Below are 20475 nucleotides of genomic sequence, written 5' to 3' on the forward strand. Positions count from 1 at the left end.
CTTACCTATTGTTTTGATTTCCATCTCTGTGTGCTACTGGATATTTTGAAGGGGCAGCGGTGCTCACCCTTATGCACCAGTGCAGCAGTTGGGTGTTTGGATGGTAGCTCCCCTTTTTGGGAAGGTTCCATGATAGAGCTGCTGCTGGCTTAGCTTCATCTACAGTGAATCCTGCTGTAGCTTCTGACACCAGCCCTGTGCTTCCACTAGCTGTAATGGCTTTTTCCTTTCCAATGGAAAGTACAATTGATCTGTCCCACGGGCCCATACATCCTGGCATGCAGTGTGTCAGGATGCAACTTCTTTTTTAGCTTTGCAGAAATGTTTATTATTATGGCAAAGTGACATGCAGAAGAAGAACAGGAGGCAGTTAGAACTTGGAGATATTTTCTCTTTTTACAGATTTCTCACTCACCATTTAAGGTTTGGATTTTTAGAGCACTAAAGCCAGTGCTTTAAAAATGTCAGATGAAGACTTGGCATCTCAAGAGGCAAAGCATTTGGAGTTCTTTCTTCAATTACAAAAAAAAAAAAAAAAATAGAAAAGGGTGGGGGAGAGAAAAGAATGCATGAGGACTGTTTTGTTCCCAAGAATTATGACACAACCCTCCAGCTCTGTGGCTTTTTATTCTGATGGGAAAGAAATGAGACCATTGTAAATGGTCTCATCATACTGTTCAGAATCATCTTTTAGTGCCAGCTTCTGGCCGAGTGCTGTTGACTGTGGAGAAAGGCGTTGAGTGTCTGCTTCTGAATCTTCGCTCAAGCTGCAGTGTGTAGCCAGCAAGGCTGCAGGGGCCATCCCAAGTCCGAAACACATTTTGCTTGTCAGAGGAATAAATAGAGAACCAAAAATAAATACATGTTTGGTTGAACTAATGTAGCACCAGGCAAAATATACTTCTCATTGGTGAAGGACATCAGAAGCGAAAGGTCAGAGTTTCTGCTCTATTGCTTTGCAGCTTGGTGTTGGGAATCCTTAGTTAGTTCTTTATCTACTGGAGTGAGTCTCTGAGTAGGTAAAGATCTGCCTAAGGCTTCAAAGTTTCCTGAGCCCACAGCGGCTAGATACACTGGAATTAGATGCACAGAAATCAGACATGCAAATGTCACAAGAGGAGATCAGTGATTTCAGATCTTAGCAAAGAATCAGATATATAAATGGCTCAGGAAGAGATAAGTGTTTTGAGTTGTGTTGGTGCTGGCTGTGGAGAAAATAAAGCATTTATACTCTGCTCTTGCAACAGAGGCAGGAGGATTGTATTGGATTTACCATTTGAAGTCAGCTAGGGTTGCCCAGCAAGACTTAATCAATCAATCAATCAATCAATCAACCGATAAGGAAACAGCAAGATTGAAAAACTGTAGCTGGGAGAATGGCATTTCATGTAACTGATCATCCCTCCACACCCCATCATTCCTGAGCCTACAGGATTATGAAGACCTCTCTGTTTCCTTCTTCATGTTATCTTCTTGGCATTTCCTGGGCATGCCCAACCTCCAGGCTTTGATGGTGGAAATGCTCAATTCCCAGAAAACAAATGTATTGAGTGTTCAGGAACATGGACTTTTGAGCTCTCTGGGTTCGGTCCTCTACTTTCCAGTTGTATGGATTCTGTGCCTTAGTTTCATCTAAGGAAGAGTATCTGAAAGTGTTATTGTCCTGTATAAATGTCAGTGGGTGTGGCATCATCATTATCACCATCCTTACCGTCATCCTCGCCCATCCTCATCCATCCACCATGTGCTCACATGCGTCTTCTAGTCCCACATGATCATACTTGCCTGGGTCATTTCTGAGTCCTTCCAGAGAAACAGTCTCTGTGCTAGAATCCCTGTGGAGTACTGAGAGGATCAGAAGATATTGATGCACTGCATACTAACCAGGTTGGTTTGAAAGTGTGTCAGGTTGCTCACGCCTCTGAGTCTTTCCTGGCGTGTAAAAGGCTGGCGATTCCCTTCCCAGTGTTCAGATTTTGTCAGTAAACTCAAGCCGTAGTGCAAGCAGATGTTCCCAGCAAACCCCAGGGCTCTTTGTGTTACCTGGCAGGATGGGGGTTTTGTGTGCCTCCTTGTGTGATAGTTGTGGTATCTTTTTTTTTGCCTCAAATTGGGGCACATGCAATGACAGGCCCAAAGGAACTTCTTTGCCATCCTACAACTGTCTGGTATTTTGTCCAGATTTCCGTGATTTGGACTTCCCCATATTCCATAACGTTATAAAGAGCTTTCTTGAGGTCTGCACAGTACCTATAGTTTGTTGTTTGTTTTTTGGGCTACTACTAGAGCTTGAACTTGGGCCTGGATCCTATTCCTGATTTTTATTCAAGGCTGTGGGTACTCTACCACTTGAGCCACAGCTCTACTTGTAGCTTTGGGGTGGTTAATTGGAGATAAGATTTTCATGGGCTTTCTTAGGCTGGAGTTTGAACCTTGATCCTCAAATCTCAGCCTCCTGAGTGCCTAGGATTACAGCATGACCTACCTGGCACTGTGTTCTTTTATTATCCTTATTTCCATTGCAGTATCTAGCACAAGCCTTTTACTCATGATAGGCAGTTGGCAGGTGTTCACTGAATGCACTGGGCTCTATTCGAAAGACAAAAATAAGATTCCCATGCTATGCCCATGCGATCTCCTTTTAGTTTTATTCTTTGTGGGAATGGGAGAATAGCAATATCACTTCCGGTTACCAGGTGACAAGCTAGGTAAATAGTCCCATGGTAAAGGAGATTGAATTCCTACATTAATCAAGGCCACCACGGTCAGGAAGAATTCTGGCTTGGTTATTTGTTGTACAGCAGGAATGTCCTGTCATGTTCAGATCTCAGAGCTTTTTGCATATGGGATATTCAACTGGTGAAACATACTCCATGGTCAAAGAGTCCCAAATCTGAATGACTTCTTATCTCTAGCACTTTGGATCAGGGACACTCAGCCTGCATTAGAAAGAGTTAGAGAGAGTCTGACCAGGGCAGTATAAGGAAGCTCTGAGGGGTGGAAGGATGACCCTTTGGTTTTGAGATTTACGGATAATTGAGTGACTTACAAGTGGTCAGACCTTCAGTATTCAATTCAGGGTAGGAAAGACCAATCTCAAATAATGAGTGATACTTTATTTCTGTCACCTGCTTTATATTTCACTTGCTTTACAATTTATGATAAAAGTGAAGGCCTAATAAAATGAAAATGATTAACATGGAACCCGGAAGAAAAGGATAAAGGGATGTGAAGGATGAGCGAGATACATGGTGGAGTTTCCTGGCGGCTGGGTCAAAGAGAGATACTGGTGGGGATGATCATGCTTAGGCTTCTGAAGAGAAACCAAGGCTCCGCCTATTATGTGAGTTACTGGTAATGAATGCTAAAGTGTTTTCCTGCCAGGCTGGGAGGAGCCTGTGGGGTAAATGAGCAGGACACATTTCATTTCTTAGCACCGGGGCGGAAACCTGAAAGCTGAGTTAGGTTAGACAGTAAGTAGCTTTCTGAAGCCTGCTGTCCTGAAGGCCAGAGTAAGTGACTGAGTGTAAAAAGGGTTTTCTGTCACCTGCTTGTAGAAGGTGGTGATCAGCTGAGGGGCATCCTCAAGATGATGTAAACGGATGGGGAGAGACAAATCTCACCCATGGGTGATCTTCCCTCCCTCACACATGATTCCCGATTCCAGTTTAGGAGTAGGTTTCAAACCTAGTGGGTAGAGTGCATGCTTAATGTGCAGGAGGCCCAGGTTTCAAACTCAGCACCAAAACAAAATCAAACCCACAATTCACACTCACACCTTGCCAAGTACCCCATTCCTGGATCCATTTCTATCTAGACTGGGAAGCAGTTGGCCTAAGGGGGAAGGGGACACAGGTGGGGGGGGGGCGGGCAGAGTGTTAGAGGAGGGACACTATTTCATGAGAACCTGGGGAAAGCATCTTCAGCTAACCATTTTGCTGGTAGGGCGTGAGAGGAACTTGGTGTGAGAGAAGGCTCCTTTTAGGCAGTTAAAGGGAGGTCGTTGTTTGTAGACCAAGAAAGTTTAACCATAGCTTAAAAAAAATGCCAGCAGGAAATGCACGTCTGCTTTGAGATAAAATTATAATTTTCAACCAGTTATTGTGGCACATGCCTATAATCTCAGCACTACAAGGGCTTTTGGCAGGTGAATGGAGAGTTTGAAGCCAGCCTGGGCTATAAAGCATAATCCTGTCTCAAAAAACCCAAAACAAAACAAAAAACAACTAAAAACCCCAAACCGGGCACAGGTGGCTTATGCCTATCATTTTAGCTTCTCAGGAGGCTGAGAGATCTAAGAATCACAGTTCAAAGCCAGCCCAGGCAGGAAAGTCTGTGAGACTCTTACCTACACGTACACTCTCTCTCTCTCTCTCTCTCTCTCTCTCTCTCTCTCTCACACACACACACACACACACACACACACACACACACACACACAAAACCCACGAAGTTTCTACTTGGAAAAGCCAAGCAGAAGAGGGAATGCTAAAGAGAAAGATGGGTTTGGTTGCACTGGACCATTTCTGCATTTGCCAAGCGTCTCCTGGCCCCTCAGCCTGGCCAGCTGTGTCTTTGAGGGTGATGTCCCCCTCAGGTCTGGGAAAGGCTGAACTCAGAGCCAGGCCCTGGCAATCTGCACTTTCTCAATGCAGGTTTTGTTCTGCTGGGTTCATTTGCATTTGGTGTGTGGAGCGCTTGGTCAGGGAAAGAGCTGTCCTTTGTTGTGCGTAATGAGAGCTGAGGTTTCCAATAAGCATTTCGCCAGTTAGTCCTTGTTAAGTGTCATCTGAGTAACAAGGCACTGTTGCTTCTCAGCCTGTGCTGGTCCTGAGAGCCTCCGTGTGCAAATTAGACTTAAAAAACCGTATTCACAGAGGGAAATCCTATCCATATTCTGGGCATTTGTATTTGAGGGCAGATAGCTAGAAGGAAGATTGGCCTCCCCCCCCCCCCCCCCTGTTTTTTTAAACAGGTAGTAGGGCTTGAACTCAGGGCCTGGGTGCTGTCCCTGAGCGTTTATTGCTCAGGGCTGTTGTTCTACCACTTGAGCCATGCCTCCATTTCTGGTTTTTTGGAGGTTAATTGGAAATAAGAATTTCATGGACTTTGCTGCCAGGATAGCCTCGAACTGCAATCCTCAGATCTGCCTCTCAAGTCACTAGGATTCCAGGTGTGAGCCACTGGGACCTTGCAAGAAAGTATCTTTTAAAACTTCTTTCCAATGTTTATTCTGTCCTGTTCCTTTATAGCAAGAGTTGAGTCCCCATAAAGAGTAGGAAAAGCCAGTTTGGAGAGGTGAGGTTTTTTTTGTTAGGCTTCTCCTCCCCTCCCCCCCCCCCCCACCCCCCTTTTGTTAGCTGCTGCTCAGAAAGACAGTGAATCAGTCATGAGAAAATGAAGTTTTTGTAACTACTAGTGAAGAAGGAAGTGGTTAACCATTTATTAAGCTTCTATATTGAAGTGGTTATTAGGCAGCTTTGGAATCGAGAGCCTATGTGTCCTGTTTCTTGTTTGGTAGGTTTTGGTACATGCACTCAGCTTGGAGTTGAGTACGTGCAGTTGGCTTGAGCCACACCTTCAGTCCTGCATTTCTAGCCAGTTTTTACCCCCCCCCCCCCCAATTCTCTGAAAAAAATTTCCATACTCAGGGCTGTTGTTGTTCCTGTTTGCTGCTGCTGCTGCTGCTGTTCCTCCCCCCTCCCCTCCCCCTCCCCCTCCCCCTCCCCTCCCCCTCCTCCTCCTCCCTTTTCTCCTCCTCCTCCTCCTCCTCCTCCTCCTCCTCCTCCTCCTCCTCCTCCTCCTCCTCCTCCTCCTCCTCCTCCTCCTCCTCCTCCTCCTCCTCCTCCTCCTCCTCCTCCTCCTCCTCCTCTTTCTTTGTCATACCAATCCTGGGGCTGTGCTCAAGGCCAGTGCACAGCCACTTGAGCCATAGCTCCACTTGTGGCTTTCTTGATAATTTTGGTGGAGCTAAGAATCTTATGGACTTTCCTGCTGGAGTTGGCTTTGAACCTTGATCCTCAGATCTCAGCCTCTTGAGTAGCTAGGATTACAGGTGTGAACCACCAGAGCTGGTTTGGGTCATTCATGGTGAACTTAGGTTGGATGTATAGTTTGCTTTCTTCTTATCTTCCTTCTATCACAAAGGCACAGTAACCCATGGCCAATGTGGGAGGGACAGCTGTGTGTGTGGGGGCAGGTCAAGGGAAGGTGGCTGGGTCCTGGGAACCCGGGAAGTCTGACTCAAACAACAATAAGAACAACACATCAGATCTCTCTCCCAAAAAATTAGGAATTACTGGGCTACTGTAGCAGTGCACCTCTGTAAACTTACTATTATTTTGTTACCTCACTATTGAAGACCTGATCAGAACCAGAAAGTACACAACAATCAGCCTAGGCAAGCAAATCCGAGAGGCATTAATCTGCACTTTCTAAATCGCTGAAGGAATCTGTTTATCTGTTGGTAATGTCTTCTGGCCAGAGCTGCCTCCCCAGCTCCCCTTTTCTGAGTGGTGATTTTATTTTTCACTCTTTTCTTTGTCTTGTGGAAATGGCTAGAAGATGAGTTGGTGTGGTTGGCGGCTGACATCACAGGTCACGTGTTACAAGCTGACACTGCACTTAACAGTGCAAACCCTCAACTCCATCTTAGGTTTTATTCGGCTAAAATTAAATAACTCCAGGTTTTCACTTGGGGTTGCTTGTGTGCTTCCAAATGGCTTTTTGGAAAGAAGAAGAAGAAGAAAAAAAAGGACAAAAGCCAACCCCATAGGAAATTGTGGGTAGCAATTATGGTATGTGATGTAGCCTGAATTATCCTGTACTGCACATATTTTCCCTTCTAGTGTGTTTAGATTTGAAGACCAATCCTGAGAAGAGAAACTTCAAAAGACCCTACAGATAGACATGGGTACAGGTAGCAGCCCGCTGGGGCCAGTTTGCCAGGCAGAAGAATAGTCTTGAGCTGAGTAATGCATCCAGTGAAGAGAGGCACCGTTCACCAGGGGTCTGCCCAGCTATTCAGTTACCTCAGGTCCAGTGGAACAGGTCTGTGTCCCAGGGGCTCCTCTGCTGTGACAAGAGAGCACAGGGTTCTGGGACACAGCTCAGGTCAAAGGCTGGAAGCCAGTGTCCAGACAGGGCAGAATTCATTCCTAGGGTTGTAGGGAGTTCCATTGTACCTCTTCTTAATTCCACCTTTTCAAATCTAGGTGTTTTGGCCTAGTGGATCTTTAGGCATTTAAGATAGCTCTGGCCTGGCATCAGTGACTCACACCTGTAATCCTAACTACTTAGGAGGCTGAGATCTGAGGATCGCCATTCTAAGTCTGCCCAAGCAAAAAGTCCCTGTGAGACTCTTACCTTCAATTAACCACTCAAAAACCAGCGGTGGCGCTGTGACTCAAGGGGTAGAGCGCTAGCCTTGAGCACAAAGAGGCCCAGCTCCTGAGTTCAAACTCTGTGACTGACTAAAAAAGAAAGAAAGAAAAGAAAGAAAGAGAAAGATCTGAAACTATCATTTTGTGGGTAGGTAAGAAAAGTGTACGTTTTGGGTTCTGGGAGGTAATAGCCTCCCCATAATTGAATGGCCCCTGAGTGCCAAGCACTGTGGGTTTCAGAGGCAGCTAGACACAGGCCCAGTGCTCTAGGGAGGACGAGACTTGAGCAGTCATCAGAACATAGTCTAGGTCTGGGCTGCCTGGTGAGAGCGCTGGTACCTCTACTTCTTCTTTGTGACTTTGGGCACTCTGCTTACTTCTCCAGTGTTTCTCTTTCTTCATGTCTAATGGGTTCAGTGAACTAGTGAACAACTACAGAGGTATTAGAAGGATTAAATTACTTAATATATTCAAAGTGTGGCTGGCAGAACCTAACAGAGAATAAGTTGTTTTGTTTTGTTTTGTTGGCCTAGGCGCTGTCCCTCAACTTTTTCCATTCAAGGCTAGTGCTCTACCATTTTGAGCCACAGTGCCACTTCCAGTTTTCTGGTGGTCAGTTGGAGATAGGAATCTCATGGACTTTCCTGCCTAGATTGACTTGGAACCATGATCCTCAGATCTCAGCCTCCTGAGTAGCTAGGATTACAGGCGTGAGCCACCAGGGCCCGGCTAAGATTTCTCCTTTTAACAGCAACACACCTGCTTGTGACAGCTTTATTCTTTTAACTCCTTTGATGAAGATTTATCTCCCTATCATCGTTAGCTGGTTACGAGCAACACACTTGTTAACTACAGTTTTTTGTTTTTTAATTTTAACTCCTCCACACAAGATTTATATTTCTAACATGGCTGGCTGGTCACAAGCAGTACAGATAATATTTACAATACAAAATAAAGAATTCTAAGACGTATCAATACACAATGCCAGATACACTTGGTTTGACAGAAAAGACTTTTTCTCACTTATAAAGTCTTAAGTAGGTTTTGATTTTACACTGTTATTCTTTTAATGAGCAAATTATGGTGGAGTGGAGGCTGGGTTTAGACTTGCAGTTGTATGGATTTACATCCTGGCTTTGTCGGCTTTATCGTATGACATAGTAGAAAGAACCTCAGTTTTCTCAGCTATAGATAGTGATGGTTCCATGCACATAGCAGTGTGGGGGAAGGGTCTTACATTTGTTTTCTTATTGTGTCACTCAGATTATGCTATCCATGGAGTCAGAAAGAAGAATACAGTAGAGGCAAATTAGGGAAATTTTGGATTTTTGAGGTTTTTTTGGTATCAGTTCTAAGGCCTGAACTCAGGGCTTCCCACGTCCACTTCTCTTTTTTTGCTCACAGATGGTGCTCTACCACTTGACTTGAGCAATGCCTCCAGTCCAACATTTTGCTTGGTAATTGGAAATAGAATCATAGGAATTTTTCTGCCCAGGCTGGCTTCAAACCTTGGTTCTGAAATCTCAGCCTCTTGAATAGCTAGGATTACAGACATGAGCCACTGGCTTCTAGCTAAAACAGGCGTTAAAAAACAATGATTATTTTTTTAATAGGGGAACAAAGAATTTTGCATCCATCCATTCATTTAGCAACAGGACAGAAGGAGCCAGTAGTTAAGTGCTGGGCGTCCGGACATGCTCCCCTCCTCTCAGGGATCTTCTGGGCCAGGTGGTGAGGGAGGACCTGGGAGGGCGTGGTGAGGGTCGCCTCCTCTGTCCGGTTGCTCAAGGTAGTGACACAGGGTTAATGCAGGAAGAGTTGCATGTAGGTGGAAGCATATCCATTCATGTTAGAATTCACCCAGAGAATGGGAAGTTACCACAGGCAATGGTAACATCACGTGGAGACGTTTCGAGGGTCAGGAGAGGTGCACAGCGTGGTTGGAGATGGTTCAGGAATGATCAGTGTGATGGGCCAGTAAGCAAACGGTGGGTGGGTGGGGCACTCACATCAGCAGTGGGGAGCCATGTGGAGATGTTCGCTGTTTCTGAAGACCTCACTGGGCAGATTTTTGGAAGGAATTTTCTGGGATCTTGCTGAGTTAAATACTTGGGCTAGAGCTGCAGGAGCTGTGGGAAGGGAGAGAGTGAATAGTGGGTAAGATGACTTGTAAATGGGTTCCAGGTGGGGAGATCCCTGGATTTCTGGCTTGGGCATCCATGTGGGTAATGGCTTCATTCCGATGAGCGGGAGGCTGCCATCTTGGATGGTTGGGTTGGAAAAGCCTGAGGAACCGCATAGATCTTTTTCCATAAATAGCCAGGTGGCACATGGGTCCTGTTCCTCTGTGAATGAAGGACAATGAAGGCATGCAAGCTGCTCTTCAGGGGTGTGGTCCTGCAGCACAAGAGTTGAGATTTGGTGTTTAGGGTAGTCATGAAGACTTCACCAGTGTTTGAATTTGGTATTCCTAGAGTACACGGGAGAGGGTTATTCCCCGTTTAGTGAGTCTGGTGAGGTCATGTGACCACTTTTTTGGGGGTGGTAGTAAGACCTAATCTTGCTGTGTGGCCTCATGTCTCACCTGTCTGAGTGGTGGGATTTTAGGCTTTGTACCCCCTGTACTTGGTAATGTACCAACTTTGATTCATTTGTGATGTGACTCCTCTTGGCTTTGGGTCTAGCAAAACTTGAGACCCCTGAACTCTCGACTCTCCCAGCTGAGATGCCCAGCGTATTCCAGAGGCAACTGTGCCATCAGCTGTGTCCCCAAGGAGGGACTGTGCCAAGCCACCATGACCTGCAGTCAGAAAGAAAGCTTTGTTTTGAAGGAGAGGTTGAGATCTGGGAGGTGCGTTCTGACTCATCATAGACCCTTCTGATGCAGCTTTTGGGTAAGAGGGCTTAACTTCCCTTTCTTGCCTTTGCTAAAGTCTGAATTCAGTTTTGAACTCACTTTGTGTAGGTGCATGCCTGTGCGCGTATGTACCCATGCGATATATGTGTGTGTGTAGTTGCATACACATACTTACCATACCGTTGAAACCAAAAGTGTTTCTTTTGCTTTTGTCCCAGTTATTTTAAAATGCTTGTGCATTTCTTGGTTAATGGATTTGGTTGTTTGCCTCCTATTAAAGTTTCACCTATTCGTTTCACCTTTTAGGAAGTACTAGACTGTTTTCCATAGTGCCTGTGTTTGACACCCCCATGAGTGATGCCCAGGAAGTCTGGGTTCTCCGTGCTCCCCTGAAAGCCAGCCTGTGTGGCCTGAGCAAGGACCAGGAGGAACCGCAAAGCCAAGACACTCCAGAGCTGCAGGCCCTGTGGGCGAGCTAATGAATCATTTGTCGTTTGAGGGGTGGCATGGTATGATTGAAGGATTTTTAGTAGAGCAGCAGCATCGTTAGGTTTCAAGACCTTGTCTAAATGAAAATGGGTTGGAATTGGGGAACCTTGTGATCAACCAAGAGGCTGAGCATGGTTGCTCAGGCTTATAATCTCCATTATTATCCTGGAGATGGAATGTTTTAGGCCTGCCCATGCAAAAGGTTGTGAACCCATCTTTGTCAACACAGCTGGGTATGGTAGTATGCGCCTGTCCTACCACCATTGTGCCAAGCAAAAAATAGGATCATGGTTCAGGCCAGCGGGGGCAAAAAATACATGACCTTTTCTGAAAAAGAGGCCTAGGGAACAGTGGTTGCCTAGCAAGCAGGAGATGTCCTGAATTCAAATCTGAGTACTGCAAACAAAAAGTAAAAAAGACCCAAGGACATAATGGTGTATTAAGCCGAGACCCCGATGGTGGTGTTGGACAGACAGTGTCAGGGCTGTCTGCTTTTCTATGAGGGCAGGCTCCCTCAGGCTTGCAGACAGCCACTTGAAGCAAGCCGGAAGCATTATCGCTGTTATTTTGTGTTTTTCAAGCATAGGAACCCAGCCATATGCAAAGCTAAGACAGGGGCTGTTTTTCAGTTTGTGCAGCCCTGCATCCTTAAACACGGATTTGAGTGGGCTTTCCACAATGAAAACACATCCACTGACCTGGAAGATGGGTTTTTACAAGCCTCTCCTACTCAGCTTTCTTACTCAGGCGGGAAGTGGCACCATTATTTCTCGTAAAGATTGCTGTTGGGCAGCATGATTTTTTTTTCCTATTGGGGTCATGTGGAAGATGTTAAAAGCTTTTCATCTTTCCCTGTCCTGCTTTATAAAATGCACTTTTGTCTTGCAGTCGTCATAGCTTAGCAGAAGTCCTTCTGGTCCATGGAGAAAGGGGTTATAGACACTGCAGGTGTTAGGCTGTCTACTGACAACCAACCACAAACTGGGTGCCTGGAATCCCAGCTACTCAGGAAGCTGAGATCTGAGGATCACGGTTTGAAGGAAGCTTGGGTAGAAAAGTCTGAGACTCTTATCTCCAGTTAAGCAGCAAAAGGGCCAGAAGTGGAGGTATAGCACAAGGAGTAGAGTACTAGCCTTGGGTAACATGCCAAGTGAGAGCGAGAGGCTCTGAGTTCAAGCTGCCATGCAAACACAACTTCACTGGGAGAAGAGGACTATTCTAGAACCTCCATGGAAAGGTCGGAGGAGAGAGCCTTTCCCGTTCCTAGAGGCACCTGTGCCTCAGCCCCTTCCTCCCGTTTCATTGGCCGCCATACTGCAGTCATGTCTCTTCTGACTTGCTTCTGCCTTCCTGCTCCTCTCTCTCTCCTCTCATCCCATCTTCAGAGCCCTTGTAATTACACCCTTCCTATCTGGATAATCCAGGATGATCTCCCTATTTTAAGGTCAGCTGATTAGCAATTTTAATTCCATCCACAGCCTTAATTCTTCCCTTTCCCTGTAACAACATAGTCACAGGTTGGGGATTAGGAGATGGATGTTTTTGGGGACCTCCTGTGGTGGTAGACTCAACTTTTAGCTGTCTAGCATTGTGAACTTGCCTCAGAGCCTTGGCCCCCCCCCTCCCCCCGCTTCCCACTGTGTGTGTGTGTGCATATAGTAGTTGCTGAGCTCTGTGCGTTCTCCTGGGGCTATATGGAAGTCCTCATTGGAATTCACTTGCATTTGCATTGACAGAAGTTTTTAAAGCCAGCTCTGGGTGAGATGTGTTGAAGTTCAGGTTTCTCATGGAGAAAAGCTCATGTGGGAAGCATAAAAGGTTAGGCTATGAAAATACTAAGATACAGCAAAGGTCCTCCCAAGATGAACTTAGGAGCTTGTTGAAATTGACGAGGTTCATGGCACAGACTGGATTCTGACTTCCAGCCCTTTGGTGGAGGGAGAAGGAATGTGAGCATGATCTGGATTTGTGGCCTTTGGAAGAATGTCTTGCTCTTTGCTTGCTTGGTTACTTACTGCATATTTGGTGAGAATGGATGGCTTGGGTATGTTACACAGCAAAGGGGTAGAGACAGTATATCCAATGACTAGTAGGTATACAGTGAGTAGGACTTTTTGTGTGTGTGTGTGCCACTACTGGGGTTTGAACTGAAGGCCTTTGACCCTCCATTCAAGGCTGGCACTCTACTACTTGAGCCACACTTTTCTTCCAGCTTTTTGCTGGTTAATTCCACATACAAATCCCATAGAGTTCCCAGACTGGCTTCAAACCATGATCCTCAGATCTCAGCCTCCTAAGTAGCATGAGCCACCACTGCTGTGTTGACAGTGAGTGGTTTTGACTGGGTCCAGCTTGACATTGTAGATCTTGGAAGAGGATGCTTTCCCTGTTTCTAATGGGTTACAGAAAGCAATAAAAGTAGAATTTCGACAAAATGTCATGTCAAAATCAGCATTACAATGTCGGTGGGGGGGGGGTGGGGGGTATGATTGGGTGGGAGGGAGGGGGGAGGCTGGGAAGGGAGATGAAGGGTAAACAAAGGAGGAGGCTGCAATGCTTGGTAAGAAATGTATGCATTATCCTGCCCATGTAATTGTAACCCCTCTGTACAGTATGTTCTCAAATAAAATAAAATTAAATTAAAAAAAAAAAAGTAGAATTTCGTCATATGCCTGGGTAAACAATACCCTGTTGAGTGCCAGGATGGGCCTGGGCAAAGCTACCCAACAGAGAGGCTGATGAGAGGAAAGGGAAGGGGAGTGGCCAGTTCCCCACCCAAGCTCACATAGGCCGCCTGTTCTTGAGCTAGTGAACCAAAGAAAGGCCAAGAGCAGCAGGACTCACCTGCTAGAGCCCTGCCTACCTGGGCGGGAAGTTCAGGCCAGAGACAGAAGCCCTGTCAGCCACAAACCTCAGAAAGGCTCAGTTCACAGGTGATGAGTGAGCTGAAAATATCAAAACTTAGAATTTTCTAGTTCAAAGCATTCACAGATCCACCCCTGCCTTTCTTTTCTGAGTACTTCGGTGTTTTTGGGTCTTTCTTTTCTTTTTCTTTTTAGATACATTTCAGGCCATGGTTCCAGATACCAATTTAAATCAGCATATATATGATTTTGAGGATTAAAAAAAACCCAGCCCATTTTTATTACCATCTAGACTAATGCATACTCAAGATAATATGTAGTCAATTCTTGATCAGGTTCAAATTTGATTTGGGTACACTTTTGACTTTGGAAGACAGCCACGTTGTTCCTGAACATTTTGTCTTTATTTACAGGGAGGCACTGAGATAATTTTTTTGCTTTTAAAGCGTATTTTTTGAGGTAAAATTATAAGCTCATGAGACTGGGTTGTTTAGTAGGAAAAACAGCCTTATTGCTTTACCGGGTACCTTTGTGTTTTCCTAGGGGTGGTGAGTGACACAAATGGACTCCCAGGTCCTCTCCATCCTGGGCTGTGACGGTCCCAGAGCACTTCCCTCCCTCCCTGCTGAGGCTGTCAGTAGAAATCAGAAGAGGCCTTCCTGACCTGACCTCGGGGTAGTGGCTGCCTCTGCTTTCCCAGATCGCCTTTACAGCCCTTGCTCTGAAGGCAGAGCCTATGATGAATGACAGCCCATTGAGGGGCTATGCAAGGGATGCGCGCATGCGCATCCCCATGACCCTTTGTCTTTCACTCTCTGCCCCCGCCCTCCACCCCCAATCCATGATTTAGCTCCCTTTGCTACCCTTTTCATTCACGGGCTATTCCCCAAAGCACACCCTGGATTACAGCATCCGCTGTCGTACTGTCGTAGGGAGCACACAAATTGGCTCCTGAACATGTTGCTTCCAATACTTTTCTTTGTGGTTGCACCAGCGGCATCTTTACTCACTGCCACTTGTCATGTGCTTTTTTGGTGCAGGTGAATGCTGCTGTAGAACCTCTGATGTAAAATTTTATGAATGGGTAAAAATGGAAACTGAACTGGTGATTTGAGCTTAGGGCCCTTCCTTCCTTCCTTCCTTCCTTCCTTCCTTCCTCCCTCCCTCCCTCCCTCCCTCCCTTCCCTCCCTCCCTCCCTCCCTCCCTCCCTTCCTTCCTTCCTTCCCTTCCTTCTTTCTTTCCTTCCTTCCTTCCTTCTTTCCTTCCTTGCTTCCTTCCTCCCTTTGCTTCTTCCCTTCTTTCCTGGTATTATAATGAGAAGTTCTGCTTCATTAATGGTTATGCTGAAATGGTTTGTTTCTATCAACAGATGAATTAAAACAAAAAGCAGTCTAACGGACCTGTCTCCACTCACCCACCACTCTGGGAACTTTTGCATCAAATCTTTGAAAATGTCCTGAAATACTTGCAATCTGTTGGAGCCCAAGGGAAGCATCTGATGTCTTCACTTCCCAGCTCTGGAGCTTGCTGCCACTTCTCCTTAAAATAACTGTTACCCAAGGACAGCCTCCTTTCCGTCCCTGCAGTGAAGGACTCCAGGTTCTGTAGGCCCCGGGGTGCTGGCATCACCCGTGGGGCTGATTTTAAATCACCTCTGGCACGCAGCCCACACAGGGCTTCTCTTGGGGACCGTGATCGCATCCATTCCACCTGCTGCCATCTTTCTGGAGTCACAGGTCAGCACTGGACCTTGGATTTTTATCCAGGTTTGGGGTTAGCCTCAGGCCACTAATATTCTTAGGGAGATCCAGTGGTGGTGATAGTCCCCCATCTCTCCCTCCCCTCCTGTCCTCATTCCCTCCCCCTCCAATCTCCCCCGTTTTCTCCTCTCCTCTTTCCCCCTTTCTCTTTTCCCCTTTCCATTTCCTCCATCCTTTCCCCTCTTCATTCCCCCCTTGTCCCTCCCTTTCCTTCCCTTTTTCTTCTTATCTTAAGTCAAGCCAAGGCTTTAGCTGTAGTAATTCTCTAGTCACCCCTGCCCTGTGGACTGGCCCCCTGTGTCTCCCCTTTCTGCTCACTATTGTCCCCCTCTTCATGTCTCTGGAGGAAAGGCCATCACAGGCACCTCAGAGGACTTGGTCCAACTCCCGCTCCCCTTCCTACGTGCTGGAAACATAAGAGAGGTAGAAGGGCGCTGTGGATGCCTGCGTGCGCCTCTGTCGAGAAGGAACACAGGCCATTCTCCTTCCCCTCTCTGCCTCCAGCCTGACCTATGGGCTCCCTGGAATGTCCCACAGGGCCACGGGAGGTGTGGGTTCCAGCCTCACTTGTCCCTGTAGTCATGCTGGACTCTCAGCAGCTGCCCGTGCCTTCTCCCCACCTCAGTGACCTGCTGCTGGTGTGGATGACCCTGGCATATTCTATGCTCCTGACCACAGGACACTGTGGTGGCTGTCACCAAGAGCGCAACCATTTTGTAGTAAGTGGACACTGTGATTTGGGCTCGGGTGACTCTTAAGTGTCTGCAGTCCAGTCTCCCAGCCCTTTGGTGTTGTCTTGATCTCTTAGCCATGTGTTTGGCCAAGTGGGTCTCAATGTTGGCTGTGTATTAGGATTAACCGGGGGGAAATCTGCCAGTGCTCCAAGGCTTACATCTAGAGACCTTAATTTCATTGGCCTGTCACAGGCAAGCTCTGGCATTGGGGATTAATTTATTAGCTACTCTGGCATTGCTGGGTGAGTTCAACAGCTACTGAAATAGTTCTAATGAGCAGTCAGAGTAGAGAACCCAAAGTGTCCTTTTATTTCTCCTAAATCTCAGCTGCAGCATGGTGTCACCTGGCGGTCTCTCCCTCCATCTTGGAAGATCTTCTTTCCACCTGTGAATCATCTGAGAGAGAATTCTTGCCAAGGTGCACCCTCCCCATCTCTTGGGTGTCTTCTCATCTGTTCTCCTCAGGACCTAGAACCCTTGGACCTTTGCTGGCATCTAGACTAGACCACCCAAGTACAGACCCTGGGCCAGGCAGCAAGCAAGGGGCGGGGCTGGAGTGGGAACAATATGTATATGAGGAAGAGGAGACAAGGCTCTCTTCCTTTTCTAGTCTGGTAGGCCAAGGAGAAGGAGAAGGTGTGGATTAGGCCAGGCCCAAATTTGAATCCCGCTTATGCCATTCCCCTCCTCTACGATGAGGTTCTTTATCTTTACCCTGTGGGATTTTGTCAAGGTGGAATGAGTTAACGGCATAACAATACTGTTAGTGTAAGGTTCAGCCTGAAGTGAGATGTTATTCTTTCCTACTTTGCCATTTAGGAAAACTAACTTCCCTCCCTTCCCCTCCCCTCCCTCCCTCCCTCCCTCCCTCCCTCCCTCCCTCCCTCCCTCCCTCCCTCCCTCCCTTCCTTCCTTCCTTCCTTCCTTCCTTCCTTCCTTCCTTCCTTCCTTCCTTCCTTCCTTCCTTCCTGTGAATCTTTAAAAAAAACTATCTTTAAGTAATTGTACAAGGGAGTTGTCATTTGATAAAGCAGTTTATGAATACAGTATATCTAGCCCAGTGTCCAGCAGATGCAGCTTTAATCTATTCGATTAAAACTTCCTGTCATCTAATAGATGCAGTTATTACTTGGGTGGTCATTACCATATCTGCATGGACCAAAATATGGCTGACCATTTTTGTCACCTGCAGAGTTGGGAGATGCAGGCTAGGTTAGTGTGTAGTATTGAGGTTTGCTAATGGAATCCATAGGATGCTTTCTATCAAGATATGAAAATATCTACATATATTTGTTAGGGTTTAACTGAACCTGAAGCAGACATACTGTTTGAGTACCCCATCTTTTAGCTGTCTCCTCACTTTGGGGAACACTGAGGGAAAAGGGAGGAGAGAATAGTCTGGCTATTGGGCGGTAGCCCATTGATGATGATGGCATTATCTGGGTTAATATATTCATAGAGGACCAAATAATTTGCATATATCTGGAGCTTGGAGGAACAGTTGGGTATTCTCTTTGAAAATTTTGCCCAGTTTTGTTGTTTAAATAAATTCACCTTCTGTTGTTATTTTTGGGCCATTGTATAGAGTAAGTAAAGATGGTTTTAGCCCTTTAAGTGGCCATTTGAATATCTGTCTCCAGCGAACATAAGCTCTTCCATTACTTCCTCCTTAATATGTTGGTCACTATTTTTTTCTATTTACTGTATGTTCTAATTTTAAAGACATTCAAGAATTATACTAGTGTGTGAATGTATTCTTGGAAACCTATGGAATACCATGTGCTGTGGGCTAAAGGGAGAATGATGTTGCCTTTCCTTCCTTGTCAACAACCTATATCTTATTTCCCCTGGGTGAGCCATTCTTACACTTGGTGTGAAGCTGGTATTTTCATAGTTTTAGTTTATCTGGAAAAAACATTAACCAAGTTTTAAAACTTGAGATAAATTTTTGGAATCTACTGCTTAGAGCTTGCTTTTTTATTGCAATCAGGAAAGGCGAGTCGCTCCAGTTTTGGGGCAGTGTCGCCCTCTAGTGGTGGCTGCCTTTGGCCGACATCTGCTGTCCTGGTCCAGGCTTCCAGTGGTGGAAGGGATGACAGAGTTGGCTGGCTTTAGTGGCGATAAGTCTCTAAAGCACAATTTGGTAAGCTCTAAAGCTGAGCCTGTCCTCTGTAAGAGATTTAAAGTTTGTGGTGACTTTTTGAATGAAGCACAGGGAGATACTGCTGAATTCATGACACTACTACCTTTGGTCGACTCATAAGACGGCGTCTACTAGTATGCTGACTGCTTGCATGAGTGAGTCTACTCTTCCACCTGCATCCTTTGGGTCTTCTGTCTGTCACCTGCAGAGTCCCCACTTCCAGTGCTTCCTGAATGCTTCTTCATCCTCCTCCTCATCCTCATCCTCATCCTGTCTAGCAAACCGGTCTCACCACTTCCCTGAGTGTCTGTAGGGCCATTTTGCCTCCTGTCACTTGCTCTTATCTGTCCTGAACCTCTACTTTCTATGACTCTCATGCCATCAGCTGCCCCAGCCCTTTGTGCCACCTGCTGCTGCTGCTGCTGCTCTGTCCCTGGTCTCTAGCCCTCTGTCACACGTGGCTCCCTCTCCTATCTGGATGGAAACCTCAGTGTACTCTCGTTCACCTTTCCATTCTTAGTTTGTATTTTTGTAATTTGGTGGTGGGGAGCAGTACTGAGGATTGAACCCAGGGCCTGGCGGTTTATTAGGCAGGTACCACGTGAGCCACACCTGCAGCTCGGGCCGGGGCTGGTCTTGGTTGGATTTCAATCCTCTTCCTACTTGTGTCTCACTCATATCTAGTGTCTGTGATACTCACTACCACCCCTGGATTATTTGTTAAGATGGGGGTCTCACTAACTTTTTGCCAGGAGTGGGGCTCAAATGTCACTGCCTCTGAAATTATACACATGAGCCACTATGCCCAGCCCACAAACATAGATGTAAAAAACAAATTAAAGCAGTTTGAACAGAAAGATAGTATAAAGAATGGAAACAAACATCCCTGCACTCAGCTCTGTCCGATGGAATGCCTGAAAACACTCTTCCTCACAAGCTCCCTTCCTCACAGACAACTTCATTGTGCTTGTGATTGGGGAAAACTATTTGATCAAAGCGGATTCCACTAGCTGTTACTGCCATGATCACCAGTAGCTCTCAGAGTGCTGCTCACCCTGTTCGAGCTGGTTTGTGGAATAGACCAGACTGTGTTGCCCAGCTGGCTTTGTGATCTTCTGCTTCTGCGGCTCCTCTGTCATCGGCCTCTTAGCCTCAGTCACGTTCTGCAGCTCATTTCAGTCTTGTTGACCCGATCACTTCTTGAGCCTTGATTCTAAGCCTCCTGCGCTGTGCTCTTCCATTCCCATAGCTTCTCCCTTTGGGGTTCACACTTGGAGATTGTGCTTCAGGAAGGTGCAAATCTGTGGGCTCAACTTTTCACTGGCTGGATGCTTTCAGAGGACTTGGATCTGCAGCTGAGGCCAAACCCCTCTGTACCCCTCCAGGGGAGACCCCAGCTAAACCCATTTTCCCAGTGACTCCACCCGTGCCCACTGTATGCCCATGCCCTTTGTAACTGCTCTCTGCCTACAGGTGCTACCCGTTGGGTCCTGTCCCATCAGGAATCTCTTTACGCTTTCTGAGTAATTTCACTAGTTGGAGAATATGATTTCACACCTTCTGCCTTCTCATCAATTCTCCCACACCCTCCTCCCCTCTTCTTAGTGGATGACTTTGCTGTTTCTGTCATTGAGAAAAAAGCCAGTTAGTCAGCCAGACAATCTCATGTTCTTACTACCCCAGCTCTGCCTTTCCCTGCTGGAGTGCCCGCTCTGCCACTTCCGGCCCCTGAGCTCTCTTCTCTGTTTGTCAAGGGAAGTCACCCTGCAGCGAGCCCTCCCCCCAGCCCCTGCATCATTGCATTCTCTCTTTCTCCCCGGTCCTTCTATATAGCATAAAAACAAGCCTCAGGACGCGCCTCCTTCCTTCCAAAGCCCTCAGTGGCTGAGGGTTTGGCTTCATGGTGGCCACGTTGCATGCATGTACGAGGCCCTGGGTTCAGTCCTTTAGCACTGCAAGAATAAGTAAATAAAATTACAATTCCCTCTCTATGCTGCACCTCTCTAGCTGTTTTTCTTCTGGGTGTCACTTCACAGAAAGTAGGGACCGTTGTCCAAAAGACCTGTACCCTCTCCTCTGGCTACTTTCTTGTTTTTTCTTTTTTCTTGTGAAAATACTGTACAGAGGGGTTACAATTACATGGGCAAGATAGTGAGTACATTTCTTATCAAGCATTGTAGCCTCCTCCTTTGTTTCCCCTTCCCATCCCTTCCCAGCCTCCCTCTGCCCCCCCACCCAATCCTCC

General features: G+C 46.5%; 1 protein-coding gene across 2 annotated transcripts in view; it reads left to right on the plus strand.

Moving 5' to 3' along the window:
* The window catches only part of Nedd4l (NEDD4 like E3 ubiquitin protein ligase), a 306373-nt gene that overhangs the window by 42434 nt on the left and 243464 nt on the right, over nt 1-20475 (plus strand). The window lies entirely within an intron of this gene.

This window comes from Dipodomys spectabilis, unplaced genomic scaffold (assembly GCF_019054845.1).
Source record: "Dipodomys spectabilis isolate Male_0828 unplaced genomic scaffold, ASM1905484v1 ptg000024l, whole genome shotgun sequence".
Taxonomy (NCBI): domain Eukaryota; kingdom Metazoa; phylum Chordata; class Mammalia; order Rodentia; family Heteromyidae; genus Dipodomys; species Dipodomys spectabilis.